This window comes from Nicotiana tabacum, chromosome 9 (genome assembly GCF_000715075.1).
Source record: "Nicotiana tabacum cultivar K326 chromosome 9, ASM71507v2, whole genome shotgun sequence".
NCBI classification, from domain to species: domain Eukaryota; kingdom Viridiplantae; phylum Streptophyta; class Magnoliopsida; order Solanales; family Solanaceae; genus Nicotiana; species Nicotiana tabacum.
The window spans coordinates 117,405,090-117,420,556 of record NC_134088.1 but is presented as its reverse complement, the minus strand read 5'-3'; positions in this window follow the sequence as shown (position 1 = coordinate 117,420,556).

Genomic DNA, 15,467 nt, shown 5'->3' with positions numbered 1-15,467 from the left:
ACTATTTTACCTTATTTAAATCCTAAATTAGCTTAATGACTCATTTGATGCTTCGCTGTATTTAATTTAGGAATTTTATTTAATTGTATCTAAATTATTCATTGGTCATCTTGGTCGATATTGATACGGAAACTATACACATGGTAGCACGAGAATTTTTCCGTGCAAAAGTGATTCAGAAAGATGTGGGCACAAGATGCCACATGTGTAAGAATTGAAAGTTGTGAATCATGATTTGAGATTTCGAGGAGTGATACCTCGGGTAATTTATGTTGAAATCCATGCATTATAAATAATTTAATTGATTGATTTGTCATATGATTCTTTACTTGAACCCATTCATATGTCATTTGTACTCTCACTAAGTTATTGCTTAACTACTTGATTGTTTTCTCGTTGCCATCTGTGTTCTCATTGTTGATTTGAATTGGAAATTCTTCTGTTATTGGACTTACATTGATATTCTTTCCTTGTTAGCGTTATGTAATATTTTGTACATGTTTATATGTCTGGTAGGTGTCTTGACCTTGCCTCGTCACTACTCTACCGAGGTTAGGCTTGATACTTACTGGGTACTGCTGTGATATACTCATGATACGCTTCTGCATATTTTTGTGCAGATCCAGGTACCTCAGAGTTGTTGATATTCCTGTTATTTGATCGGGCATTTCTGTGGAGACTTAAGGTACACCTGTTATCGTGAATATTTTGAACACAAAATACATGTAACTTTAGGTATTACGTGGCATAAATTTGTATACTTATGATATTTTGGAGTCGATAAATAGATTTTATTCTCTAAAAAATTGATATAAAAATCACAATATGCTTTGAACCCTCAAGAAAGTTAGTAAATGGCTATAACAACAACAACAACAACAACAACAACAACAACAAACCCAATGGGATCCCCATAAGTGGGGTCTGTGAGGGTAATATAACACTCTGTAAATTCGAACTAGGTGTGGACGTGTTAAATGAGTATTAATGTGACATATTAGACATATGACGTCCTATTGGGATGAGTATGGGTGGAAATAGTTGTTTTGGAATCAAGACGGAGAGTGAGGTGCATAAGATTCGATAAAATCGATAAATTTTATGTAAGGTCTGTCTTCTAGCAGGATTTAGTAAAAGTTTGTTGAGAATTTGGGAACACATAAAACAGGAAAGTTGTAGTGCTTTGAAATACCTTTCCAATGATATATTCTGGAGCCCTAATGAATTTATGTATAAAACTTTATGTATGTTTTACTGGACAATGCGCAGTCTATACACTCATGTGCGCGCTCAGCTGTTCCCGTGCGCAGCCGCGCACTTGTGGCAGTGCCATTGCCATTTATACGCATTTAGATGTGCGGTTGGGCCTTCAGTTGCATACCCGGGAAGTCATTTTATAAGCCCTACTTCGTCCCCCACCCCTCAAAACACAAAAACTTGCTCTAGGAAGGGAAGCTTTTAAGAACTAACTTCCTCCAAGGTCCCTCCATCACCCAAGGCAAATTCTAATGATGATTCTAATTTAATTTTAATTCTCTAATATCTTATTAACATGGGTAAACCCTTCAAATCATTAGATATTTGATTGAAACATCATTGTTGAGAAAAAAAAACCCTAGAACTCGAATTCAAGAGGGTTGAACGATAAAAAGGTAATATCTTCACCCACTCATTGATTATAACATTGGATTAATAATTATAGACTCTAATTTCATGAGATATGAATTGATGGGTTTGATAAAAAAGTATGGACGGTTATAAGTTTGGGTTGTTGATTGTTGATTATTGATTAAGGATGTTGTTTATCTTATGGGTGATGAAGAATGATATTGATTATAACAATTTGAGATTTTAGAATTTATCTAGGAGTAAGTGAATGGGTTGTTGGATGTAGAAACACCATTAATAAAGACTAAAAAGTTTTACGCCCATCAAGTGTTTGATAAAATACCCAAGTGACTAAAACATGAGCATTAGTGTTAATATTGGTTCCTCTTGATATATATTGTCATAGATTATCGGTGAAAGAGATGACGAACATTGTGATTCGTTTAAAAATGCCAGATTCAAGGTATGTGAGTCTAAATCTTTATGTTTGGGAATGTTAATGATTCTCCCTACACTACGTTTCTTCTACGACGTTACTAATTGCCTAAGAAATAAATTCAAGCATAGTTCCTCGAATAGTTGCAGAACTTATATTCTCTAGCTTCGTAACTCGTTCATGACTTTCATTTCGAGCATTGTGAGCTCAGTGCATAATCAATATAGACTTATGTTTGATGCCCATGAGTCTTAGTGTAGATTACTCAACGTGTCATAAACAACTGAAGTATCAGTTTTCATAATCAGTTCATGATTACATGTCTCAGTCTAGTCCTATTTAGTATTCCAATATCATGTAACTTAGTATGATTCAGTATTTCAGCATTGCATAATGCAATATGATTCTCAGTTCCTGAATTTAAATTCTTGAATAATGAACACTTATATTTGAGCCTGAGGCCGTAGTTTACGCCTTATGGATGTTTGGGCCCGAGGCTGTGGTTCATGTTTGATGCATATTTGGGCATGAGGTCGTAGTTTATACTTTATGCGTCATTGGGCCTGGGGCCATAGTTATGTATATGTATACTTGGGCCTGAAGCCGTAGCTTGTGCACATATATATTGGGCCCGAGGCCGTAGTTTTTTCCAGATAAACAGGTGGTTCATGATTCAGAAGAGGGAGTATTCATATCCTTACTTCCTTTGTTCAGTTATCAATTATCAATTATCAGTTATCAGTTATTTCAGTTTCAGTTTCAGCAGTTATCATTTCGGTTATCAGTTATCAGTTCTCGGCTATCAGCTCAGTTTTAGTTTCAGCATTTTCAGTTCTTTATTTTAATTGCTTTACATACCAGTTCAATTCAAATGCACTGACATCTCTTTTGTCGGGGGCTTGCATCTCACGATGCAGGTAATGTTTACAGGTTGACGATTCAGAGCGCTCGTATCAACTATTTGGTGAGCCCCAGTTCTTTCGGGTCATTATCATTACTTTATAGTTTTTAGTATTTTCAGACAGTCAGTATTTTTAGTACTTCATTAGAGGCTTCATAGATTAGAGTAACAGTTAGATAGAGTCACAGGCTTTTCATGTTACACAATGTTGGCTACAGATATGTTTCAAACTTATGTTAGTATTTCCGCACTTGATTTATATCATTCAGACTTTCAATATATCAATATGTATTAGTTTATCTTCTACATTCAGTATGTTATGATATCACATATTGATTCAGCCAGCCAATTAGTTCGCTCGGGCACATATAGTTAGGCACCGGGTGTCGTATTACGTCCAGGTCCAGGTTTGGGGCGTGACAAAGCTTGGTATCAGAGAACTAGGTTCAAGTGTCCTAGGGAGTCTATGTGTCAGGACCCAATTTCACCTATAGGTCGTGATGGCACCCAACACTACAGTTAGGCAAGCCAACTAGTAAGTCAAACGTACATTGGTTAAACTATTATTCCAAAAAAATAATAAAATACCAACTTCTACCAATGTGTGTGCCAAGACCCGGTGTCACAAGTGCATGAGCATCTAGTAGATTATACAAAACTTTAAATACTGTCTGAAAAGAAATAGACAGAATATAAATATAAGAAGAGACACTGGTAGCTGCAGAACGGCTCAGAAAGGCAGCTCACCACTATGCCTCGGGATGACGTGGGTATATGATGATAGGTCCTCCGCTAGTACCTTTCTCAGATCCTGCACAAAAAGTGCAGCAAGTGTAGTATGAGTACGTAAACAACGTGTACCCAGTAAGTATCAAGCCTAATCTCGAAGTGGTAGAGACGAGATGACTGACTTTTGACACTCACTATGGGTCAATAATAATAACTGAAATAAAACTAGGATATTTAAATCAGCATGATTTACAGAATTTATAATAATTTATTTAATCAGTAGAAATAATCAAATTCCTTCAAATGTAATAATTCTCAATATATTAATTAAATTCCTTCAATTCAAATAATTTCTAATTTATCAATTAAACCTCATTTACAGGAGTAACAATTAATTCCTTAACAAGCAAGAGTAATAATTCATTAAATTCCAAGGATTTTTCAATTTATTAATTACCTTCACAAGCCGAAATAAATTATTAAAATATCGTGTAATTATTATTATTATGCACGATTTCTGTCGAGGACGTACGGCCCGATCCAGAGTGTCGTGTACACTGCCGAGGGATGTGTGGCACGATCCATAGATGCATCTATCCCGCCGAGGCGTTCGGCCTGCTCCACAAGAAAGGAGGACATTTTCTTATGTGCCTCCGGAAGGAGAGTATATTTATTATAAGATAAATTTGGGAGGAGAACAATTTCTTTTAACAATTAATTGATTTAAACAAAAATTAAGCATATGAAAATTTCATATTTTTTTACTTTTCATAACAATTCACAATATATACATCAATTATTTTAATTAATAAAGAATACAATTCACACAAGTAATTCATGCTTTGAGTCTTAAACTACCCGGACTTTAGCATTAATAGTAGCTACGCACGGACTCTCGTCATCTCGTGCGTACGTAGCCCCCGCAATTAGCAATAATTATTTACTTTAATCCCTATGGGGTAATTTCCCCCTCACAAGATTAGACAAGAGACTTACCTCGTCTTGCTCCAATTAATCCACTATAAGGCCTTTTTCACGATTATCCAACTCTGTCTGGCTCGAATCTATCCAAAATAATTCGATACAATCACTAAAAATTATAGGAATCAATTCTATAAGAAAATACTATATTTTTAAATAAAAATCCCAAAATTAATTAAAAATTCGTCCGTGGGGCCCACATCTCGAAATCCGGAAAAAGTTACGAAATCCGATAACCCATTCAATTACGAGTCCAACCATACCAGTTTCACTCAAATCCGACTCTGAATCGATACCGAAATCTCAAAAATTTATTTCTATGAGATTTCTAAAACTTTCCCAAATTTAAATCTCAAAACACTAATTTATGGTGAAAACAATGATATACTTGTATATGTAGACCAAATCCGAGTTAGAATCACTTACCCCAATATTTTTCCCTTGAAAATCTGACAAAAGTTGCCTCTCCTCAAGCTCAAGTTCGTCAAAAATAGCAAATGGGACGAATGTCCTCTGTTTTTATAACTTACAGCTCTGTCCAGTTCGATCAAGGAGCTCGATCAGGAGAGCTCGATCTCGGGAGCCCGATCTCAGGGAGCTCTATCTCAGGGAGCTCGATCTTGGGAGCTCGATCAAGGAGCTCGATCTTGGGAGCTCGTCATGGCCTCGATCAGGCCTCGAGCCTAGGACATGGTCATGGCCTCGATCAAGTTCGATCTTGGGTCTTGATCCTGGCCCTCGAGCCTTGCCTTCGATCGTGGCTTAGATACTAAGCCTCGTCCCTGACTTCGACTTAGGCCTCGATCGTGGGCTCGATATCTTGGTTCGATCTGGGGCTCGATCATAGCCCAGAATATACAGCAGAAGGGAAAATTGCAGCAGCTTTTTAAGTCCAACTTTTGATCCGTTAACCGTCTGAAACTCACCCGAAGCCCTCGGGACCTCAACCAAATATACCAACAAGTCCTTAAATATCATACGAACTTAGTCGAACCTCTAAATCACATCAAACAACGCTAAAACCATGAATCATACCCTAATTCAAGCTTAATGAAACTAAGAGTTTTCAACTTCTACATTCGATGTCGGAACCTATCAAATCAACTCCGATTGACCTTAAATTTTACACACAAGTCATAAATTACATAACGAAGCTATGAAAATTTTAAGAACTGGATTCCGACTCCGGTATCAAAAAGTCAACTCATCGGTCAAACTTCCAAACTTAAATTCTTGTTTTTAGCCATTTCAAGCCTAATTTAACTACGGACTTCCAAATAAAATTCTGAACACGCTCCTAAGTCCAAAATCACCATACGGAGCTGTTAGAATCATCAAAATTCTACTCCGGCATCGTTTTCTCAAAATGTTGACTGAAGTCAAACTTAGCACTTTAAGGTCAACTTAAGGAATCAAGTGTTCCGGTTTCACCCCAAACACTTCCAAATTCTGAACCAACCATCCCCGCAAGTCATAAATCATTACAAGTACCTACGGGAAGTTTTATTTTAGGGAATGGGATTCTAAAAGTTAAAATGACCGGTTGGGTCATTACATTCTTCACCTCTTAAACAAACGTTCGTCCTCGAACGGGTTTAGAATTGTACCTGGAGTGCTGAATAAGTGTGGATATCTGCTCCGCATGTCTTCCTCGGCCTCCCAAGTCTCTTCTTCGACTGGTTGGCCCCTCCACTGGACTTTTACTGCAGAAATCCTCTTGGACCTCAACTGGCGAACCTGTTTATCAACAATGGCAATTGGCTCATCTTCATAACCCAAGCTATTATCTAGTTGAACTGTGCTGAAGTCTAACATAAGTGATAGGTCGGCATGATACTTCCATAGCATAGATACGTGAAAAATCGGATGAACTCCCGATAGGCTGGGAGGCAATGCAAGCTCATAAGCAACCTCCCCAACTTGTTTCAACACCTCAAATGGGCCTATATAACTTGGGCTCAACTTGCCCTTCTTCCCGAATCTCAAAATTCCCTTCATCGGTGAAACCTTCAAAAGAACTTTTTCACCCACCATAAATGATATATCACGCGCTTTCTGATCCGCGTAACTCTTTTGTCTGGACTGTGCTGTATGAAATCGCTCCTGAATCAACTTTACCTTTTCCAAGGCATCCCTTACCAAATCAGTACCATATAACTTAGCCTCACCTGGCTCAAACCATCCGATAGGTGAACGACATCGCCGACCATATAAAGCCTCAAATGGAGTCATCTCGATGCTGGATTGGTAACTGTTATTATAAGCAAACTCGGCCAAAGGCAGGAAATGATCCCACTGACCTCCAAAGTTGATCACACATGCCCTAAGCATATCCTCCAAAATCTGAATTGTCCTCTCTAACTGTCCATCGGTCTGCGGATGAAAGGTTGTGCTGAGCTCTACATGGGTCCCCAACTCACTCTGTACTGCTCTCCAGAAATGTGAAGTAAACTGAGGGCCTCTATCTGATATGATGGAAATTGGCACACCGTACAACCGAACTATCTCCTGAATATAAATCTGGGCCAACCTCTGAAGTATACGTAGTCACAACAGGAATAAAATGTGCCGACTTAGTCAACCTATCAACAATCACCCAAACTGCATCAAACTTCCTCAAGGTCCGCGGCAACCCAACTACAAAGTCCATAGTAATTTGTTCCCATTTCCACTCTGGTATAGTCATCTGCTGAAGTAGGCCACCTGGCCTCTGGTGCTCATATTTAACTTGCTGGCAATTTAGACACCTAGATATATACTCAACTATATCCTTTTCATTCGTCGCCACCAATAATGTTGCCTCAAGTCACGATACATCTTAGTAGCACCTGGATGAATAGAATACCGAGAACTGTGTGCCTCTTCCAGGATCTTTTTCCTCAGTCCATCCACATTAGGAACACATAGACGATCCTGGAGTCGCAGAACACCATCCGCTCTAATAGTAACTTCCTTGGCACCACCTCGTAGTAACGTTTCACGAAGAACCATCAAGTATGGGTCATCATACTGGCGAGCCTTGATCTGCTCAAATAGTGAAGATTGGGCCACCACACATGCAAGAACTCGGCTGGGCTCTAAAATATCCAGCCTCACAAGTTTGTTAGCCAAGGATTGAATATCTGAGGCTAATGGCCTTTCCTCTGCTGAAATGAAAACCAAACTACACATACTCTCCGCCTTCCTGCTCAAGGCATCTGCAACCACATTTGGTTTTCCCGGATGATACAAGATAGTAATATCATAATCTTTTAGTAACTCCAGCCATGCTGCCTCAAATTTAGATCCCTCTGCTTGAACAAATGCTTCAAACTGCGATGATCAGTGTAAACTTCACAAGACACCCCATAAAGATAATGCCTCCAAATCTTTAGAGCGTGAACAATCGCAACTAACTCCAAATCATGTACTGGATAATTCTTCTCGTGGGGCTTCAGCTGACGTGAAGCATATGCAATAACTCGCCTTTCCTGCATCAATACACAACCCAAGCCAATGCGTGATGCGTCACAATACACTGTATATATTCCCGAACCAGATGGTAACACTAACACGGGTGCTATAGTCAGTGCTGTCTTGAGCTTCTGAAAGCTTGACTCACAATCATCGGACCATCGAAACTGAACAGCCTTCTGGGTTAATTTGGTCAAAGGTGTTGCAATAGATGAAAAACCTTCCACGAACCGACGATAATAACTTGCTAAACCCAGAAAACTCCTGATCTCAGTCGTCAAAGTGGGACGATGCCAATTCTGAACTGCCTCAATATTTTTGGGATCAACTTTAATACCTTCGCCCGATACAATATGTCCCAAAAATGCAACAGACTCTAGCCAAAACTCACATTTAGAGAACTTAGCATATAGCTTTTGTTCCCGCAATGTCTGAAGCACTACTCTCATATGTTGCTCATGTTCCTCCTTACTGCGCGAATAGATTAATATGTCATCAATGAAGACAATGACAAACGAATCAATATATGGCATGAATACCCTGTTCATCAGATCCATAAATACTGTCGGGGCATTAGTTAAACCGAAAGACATCACCAGAAACTCATAATGACCATATTTAGTCCGAAAAGCAGTCTTCGGAACATCCGAATCCTGAATCTTCAACTGATGATACCCCGACCTAAAGTCGATCTTAGAGAATACCCTAGCACCCTACAACTGGTCAAATAGATCATCAATACGTGGCAACGGGTACTTGTTCTTAATAGTGACTTTGTTCAATTGGCGATAATCAATACACATCTGCATTGTTCCATCCTTCTTTTTCACAAATAATACTGGTGCACCCCAAGGCGATACACTCGGTCTGACAAACCCTTTGGCTAGTAACTCTTCAAGATGTTCTTTCAATTCTTTCGGAGCCATGCGATACGGTGGGATAGATATAGGCTGGGTATCTGAAGCCAAGTCAATACAGAAATCAATATCACGATCAGGTGGCATACCTGGAAGATCTGACGGAAATACATCAGGGAACTCCCGAACTACAGGCACTGAATCAATAGCCGGAGTCTCTGCAGTAGTATCCCGAACATAGGCTAGATAAGCCAAACAACCCTTCTCAACCATGTGTTGAGCCTTTATAAAAGAAATAACTCGATTAAATGAACTAACAGGCGAACCCTTCCACTCCAGCTTAGGCAATGCTAGAATAGCCAAGGTAACAGTCTTGGCATGACAATCTAGAATAGCATGATATGGAGATAACCAGTCCATGACCAGAATAATTTCAAAATCGATCATCTCAAGCAATAGGAGATCTGCTCTAGTTTCATAACCACAAAATGTAATAATACAGGACCGGTAGATCCGGTTCACAACAACAGAATCACCCACAGGAGTGGACACATAAACACGAGTACTCAAAGACTCACGAGAAACAACCAGGAATGAGCAAATAGAGATGACACATATGAATACGTAGATCCTGGATCAAATAATACTGAGGCATCTTTGCCACAAACAGAAATAATACCTATAATCACGGCATCTGAGGCCTCTGCATCTGGTCTAGCCGGAAAAGCATAGAACCGAGTTGGAGCGCCAACTATCTGGCCTCCGCCTGGCTAACCTCCACCTCTAGGACGGCCCCTGCCTACCTGTCCTCCTCCTATGGGTGGTCGGACTACTGGTGGAGCAACTGGTCCGGTAAGCATAGGCTGCTGACCCTGTTGTACTGGTATACCCCGAAGCCTGGGGCAAAACCTTCGCATGTGACTGGGATCCCCGTACTTATAACAACTCTTCGGTGCGATAGGCTGTTGACTAAGTGTCTGGCCCTGGGGACCTGAATACCCATGGAAAGAACCCTGAATAGCTGGTGGGCGATAAGAACTCTCTGGTATAGCACTGAAATAAGGTCGTACTGGAGCACCTCGAGGAGGTGGTGGTGCTGGATATGGGGGTCTGCTGGACTGCCCCCTCACGAACTGACCTCTGCCCCCGGACGGAGCACCTCCGAACTCTCCAGAGTACCTAAACCGCTTATCTCTCATAATCTGCTCTCGGCTCCGCTGACGTACACCCTCAATCCTCTGGGCTATCTCCACAACTCGCTCATAAGAAGTACCCATCTCAACCTCTCGAGCCATAGTGGCCTGAATACCAGTATGTAAACCGGCTATAAACCTTCGCACTCTCTCTACCTCAGTAGGGAGTATCATTAGTGCATGGTGAGATAATTCAAAAAACCTCACCTCATAATCAGTCACTGACATCTGACCCTGCTGGAGCTGCTCAAACTGAAACCGCAACTCTTCCCTCTAGGAGGGTGGAATATACTTGTCCAAGAATATACGGGTGAACCTGTCCCAAGTCATAGGAGGAGAATCTGCTGGTCTGCCAAGAGCATAAGACTACCACCATCTACGGGCTCTACCCTTTAGCTAAAAAGTAGCGAAATCAACCCCATGGGATTCCAATATCCTCATTTTGTACAGTCTATCCTTGCAACGATCAATGAAATCCTGTGGATCCTCATGTCGCTCACCCCCGAAGACAGGAGGATGTAGTCTAGTCCATCTGTCCAATAGTTTCTGAGGATCGGCGGCTCAGCTGGCCTGGGCTCAGGTGTAGCTATTGCCACTGACTGGACTCTACCCACGGGTAGTGCACCCTGGGTCTGATATACAGCAGTTGCATGTCCATGAGCCTACACGGTAGGGGTCTGTGCTCCCTCGCCCGCCTGAGATATGGCTGGGTCTTCCAGAAATAAACCGGCCTGAGTCATATTGTCCATGAATCGCAGCATACGACCCATGATATCCTGAAATCCCGGTGTAGATGTGAAGTCCACCGGAGCTGGCTCAGCCACAAGCACCTCACCTTGCTCCTCAATAATGGGATTCTCTGTTGGATCCACTGGCGGCATAACTGGAATAGTCCTGGGACGTCCTCGCCCTCTACCATGGCCTGGAGCCCTCCCTCGGCCTCTGCCTCGGCCTCTAGCAACTGGGGGAGTAGCTCTTCCCTAGTCTGGAATCTCATTAGAGCGTGTTCTCACCATCTGTGAGAGAATAAGAGAGGAATATTTAGTACTACATCAATTGCACGATGGAATATGAAGAAAGGTAGTTTCCTAACACCATATAGCCTTTCGAAGATAAGTACAGACGTCTCCGTACCGATCCGCAAGACTCTATTAGGTCTGCTCATAACTTGTGAGACCTACGTGAACCAAGTGCTCTGATACCATATTGTCAGGACCCAATTTCACCTATAGGTCGTGATGGCGCCCAACACTACAGCTAGGCAAGCCAACTAGTAAGTCAAACGTACATTGGTTAAATTTTATTCTAAAAAAATAATAAAATACCAACTTCTACCAATGTATGTGCCAAGACCCGATGTTACAAGTGCATGAGCATCTAGTAGATTATAAAAAACTCCAAATACTGTCTGAAATAAAATAAACAGAATATAAATATAAGAAGAGACACTGGTAGCTGCAGAACGGCTCAGAAAGGCAGCTCACCACTATGCCTCGGGATGACGTGGGTATGTGATGATAGGTCCTCCGCTAGTACATATCTCAGATCCTGCACAAAATGTGCAGCAAGTGTAGTATGAGTACGTAAACAACGTGTACCCAGTAAGTATCAAGCCTAATCTCGAAGTGGTAGAGACGAGATGGCTGACTTTGACACTCACTATGGGTCAATAATAATAACTGAAATAAAACTAGGATATTTAAATCAGCATGATTTACAGAATTTACAATAATTTATTTAATCAGTAGAAATAATCAAATTCCTTCAAATGTAACAATTCTCAATATATTAATTAAATTTCTTCAATTCAAATAATTTCCAATTTATCAATTAAACCTCATTTACAGGAGTAACAATTAATTCCTTAACAAGCAAGAGTAATAATTCATTAAATTCCAAGGATTTTTCAATTTATTAATTAGCTTCACAAGCCGAAATAAATTATTAAAAGATCGTGTAATTATTATTATTACGCACGATTTCTGTCGAGGACGTACGGCCCGATCCAGAGTGTCGTGTACACTGCCGAGGGACGTGCGGCGTGATCCATAGATGCATCTATCCTGCCGAGGCGTTTGGCCCGCTCCACAAGAAAGGAGGACATTTTCTTATGTGCTTCCGGAAGGAGAGTATATTTATTATAAGATAAATTTAGGAGGAGAACAATTTCTTTTAACAATTAATTAATTTAAACAAAAATTAAGCATATGAAAATTTCATATTTTTTTACTTTTCATAACAATTCACAATATATACATCAATTATTTTAATTAATAAAGAATACAATTCACACAAGTAATTCATGCTTTGAGTCTTAAACTACCCGGACTTTAGCATTAATAGTAGCTACGCACTGACTCTCGTCACCTCGTGCGTACGTCGCCCTCGCAATTAGCAATAATTATTCACTTTAATCCCTATGGGGTAATTTCCCCCTCACAAAATTAGACAAGAGACTTACCTCCTCTTGCTCCAATTAATCCACTATAAGGCCTTTTCCACGATTATCCAACTTTGTCTGGCTCGAATCTATCCAAAATAATTCGATACAATCACTAAAAATTATAGGAATCAATTCTATAAGAAAATACTATATTTTTTAATAAAAATCCCGAAATTAATTAAAATTTCATCCGTGGGACCCACATCTTGAAATCCGGAAAAAGTTATGAAATCTGATAACTCATTCAATTACGAGTCCAACCATACCAGTTTCACTCAAATCCGACTCCGAATCGATACCGAAATCTCAAAAATTCGTTTCTATGAGATTTCTAAAACTTTCCCAAATTTAAATCTCAAAACACTAATTTATGGTGAAAACAATGATATATTTGTATATGTAGACCAAATCTGAGTTAGAATCACTTACCCCCATATTTTCCCTTGAAAATCTGACAAAAGTCGTCTCTCCTCAAGCTCAAGTTCGTCAAAAATGGCAAATGGGACGAATGTCCTCTGTTTTTATAACTTACAGCTCTATCCAGTTCGATCAAGGAGCTCGATCAGGGGAGCTCGATCTCGGGAGATCGATCTCGGGAGATCGATCTCAGGGAGCTCGATCTTGGGAGCTCGATCAAGGAGCTCGATCTTAGGAGCTGGTCATGGCCTCGATCAGGCCTCGAGCCTGGGACATGGTCATGGCCTCGATCAAGTTCGATCTTGGGTCTTGATCCTAGCCCTCGAGCCTTGCCTTCGATCGTGGCTTAGATACTGAGCCTCGTCCCTGACTTCGACTCAGGCCTCGATCGTCGGCTCGATATCTTGGTTCGATCTGGGGCTCGATCATAGCCCAGAATATACAGCAGAAGGGAAAATTGCAGCAGCTTTTTAAGTCCAACTTTTGATCCGTTAACCATATGAAACTCACTCGAGGCTCTCGGGACCTCAACCAAATATACCAACAAGTCCTAAAACATCATACGAACTTAGTCGAACCTCTAAATCACATCAAATAATGCTAAAACTATGAATCATACCCCAATTCAAGCTTAATGAAACTAAGAGTTTTCAACTTCTACATTCGATGTCGGAACCTATCAAATCAACTCCGATTGACCTCAAATTTTACACACAAGTCATAAATTACATAATGGAGCTATGAAAATTTTTAAAACTGGATTCTAACTCCGGTATCAAAAAGTCAACTCATCGGTCAAATTTCCAAACTTAAATTTTTATTTTTAGCTATTTCAAGCCTAATTTAACTACGGACTTCCAAATAAAATTCTGAACACGCTCCTAAGTCCAAAATCATCATACGGAGCTGTTGGAATCATCAAAATTCTATTTCGGGGTCGTTTTCTCAAAATGTTGACCGAAATCAAACTTAGCACTTTAAGGCCAACTTAAGGAACCAAGTGTTCCGGTTTCACCCCAAACACTTTCAAATCCCGAACCAACCATCCCCTCAAGTCATAAATCATTACAAGCACCTACGGGAAGTTTTATTTTAGGGAACGGGGTTCTAAAAATTAAAATAACCGGTTGGGTCATTATACTATGAAATCGTATCCAGTAGAGTTTCCTTTATATGTGTGTGTTGGCCACGCATATAAACGATTAACTACCAAGACATTCAGAATTGTCTCACTTTTTTAAACTCTAGATCGTGCCATGAAGCTTAGAGCAATGGGTAACCTTCTCTTCTTATCGAATTTCAAACGTATCGAATACCAAGCGAGACAGGATAATTTCCCATTGGGGTATAATTATGGAGTATAGATTGGTAACAAATGAGACTTGAAAGGATGTTGAAAGTAGGATGCAATGGATAATAGTACAGATTAGAGCATAACCTTATCAGAAAGTACTAAAACATATATTATATTTTATGGTTATTAGCTTACCTCAGTTACCATTTGTACAGTCTCTCAGTTAGTAAGTTTATGATTGTTTAGTATAGTATACTAGTATTCAGTTATTTAGTGACCAGATCTCCAATTTTTAGTGTATCCAAATTTTGGCGACTTGTGAGTATACATTGATGCCTATGGGTGCTAAAAGAAAATGCGAGTAACAATGATTATAGCAAAATCTTTGCATGTTCTATGTCCGGATTAAGACCCAAGACTAACTGGATGGTGCAGGAACTGATTTATCAGATGATGGTATACTCAGAAGGACAAATTTGTGTATTGTAGTGTATCCGTATGTGTTTTACCTCACAAAATAATTTCCTTTTAATTCTTGGAAATGGAGCCACAAATTGGATGATGATAGTTTAGATGTCAGACCCCCACGATGTAACAGATTAAGAATTAAACCGCAATAGGCATAGAATTGGTCACTAGAGTTTTGGAGAGAAAAGGGCCTACGAGAAAAATACTTAAGAGTTAGAAACGTTTGTTATTACCAAAGATGTGTTTTTCGTAAGACTCATGCATATGACTAAAAAGATATTATGTACGAAATGAGAACCAACAACATGCGATATTGAATTTCAGGGAATGATTTTAATTTGTTTAGATTTCTTCAAATCAGAACTAGAAAGTACAACGTTAATAAGTTACTATAAGAAGCAGTTATGATTGTGAGATAAAATATATGATAGGTCCCCCTTAAGTTATGTGACTAAGTATTTAACCCGGATGTTTATATTCTGATATGATTTTGAATCAAATTTCGTGTAAGACCGGTGGAATTTTTCTAAGTGTAATCCATGTGCTTAATTCAAAAAAAGAAAGATAGTATGCGACCATAGAATAGGGTCAGATGGTGAGGGAAGTTAAGAATAACATTATACTTCACTTTAATTATTCAAAGTAGAACAAGAAAACATGATGCTAGCAGGTAGTTAGTAAAAGAAT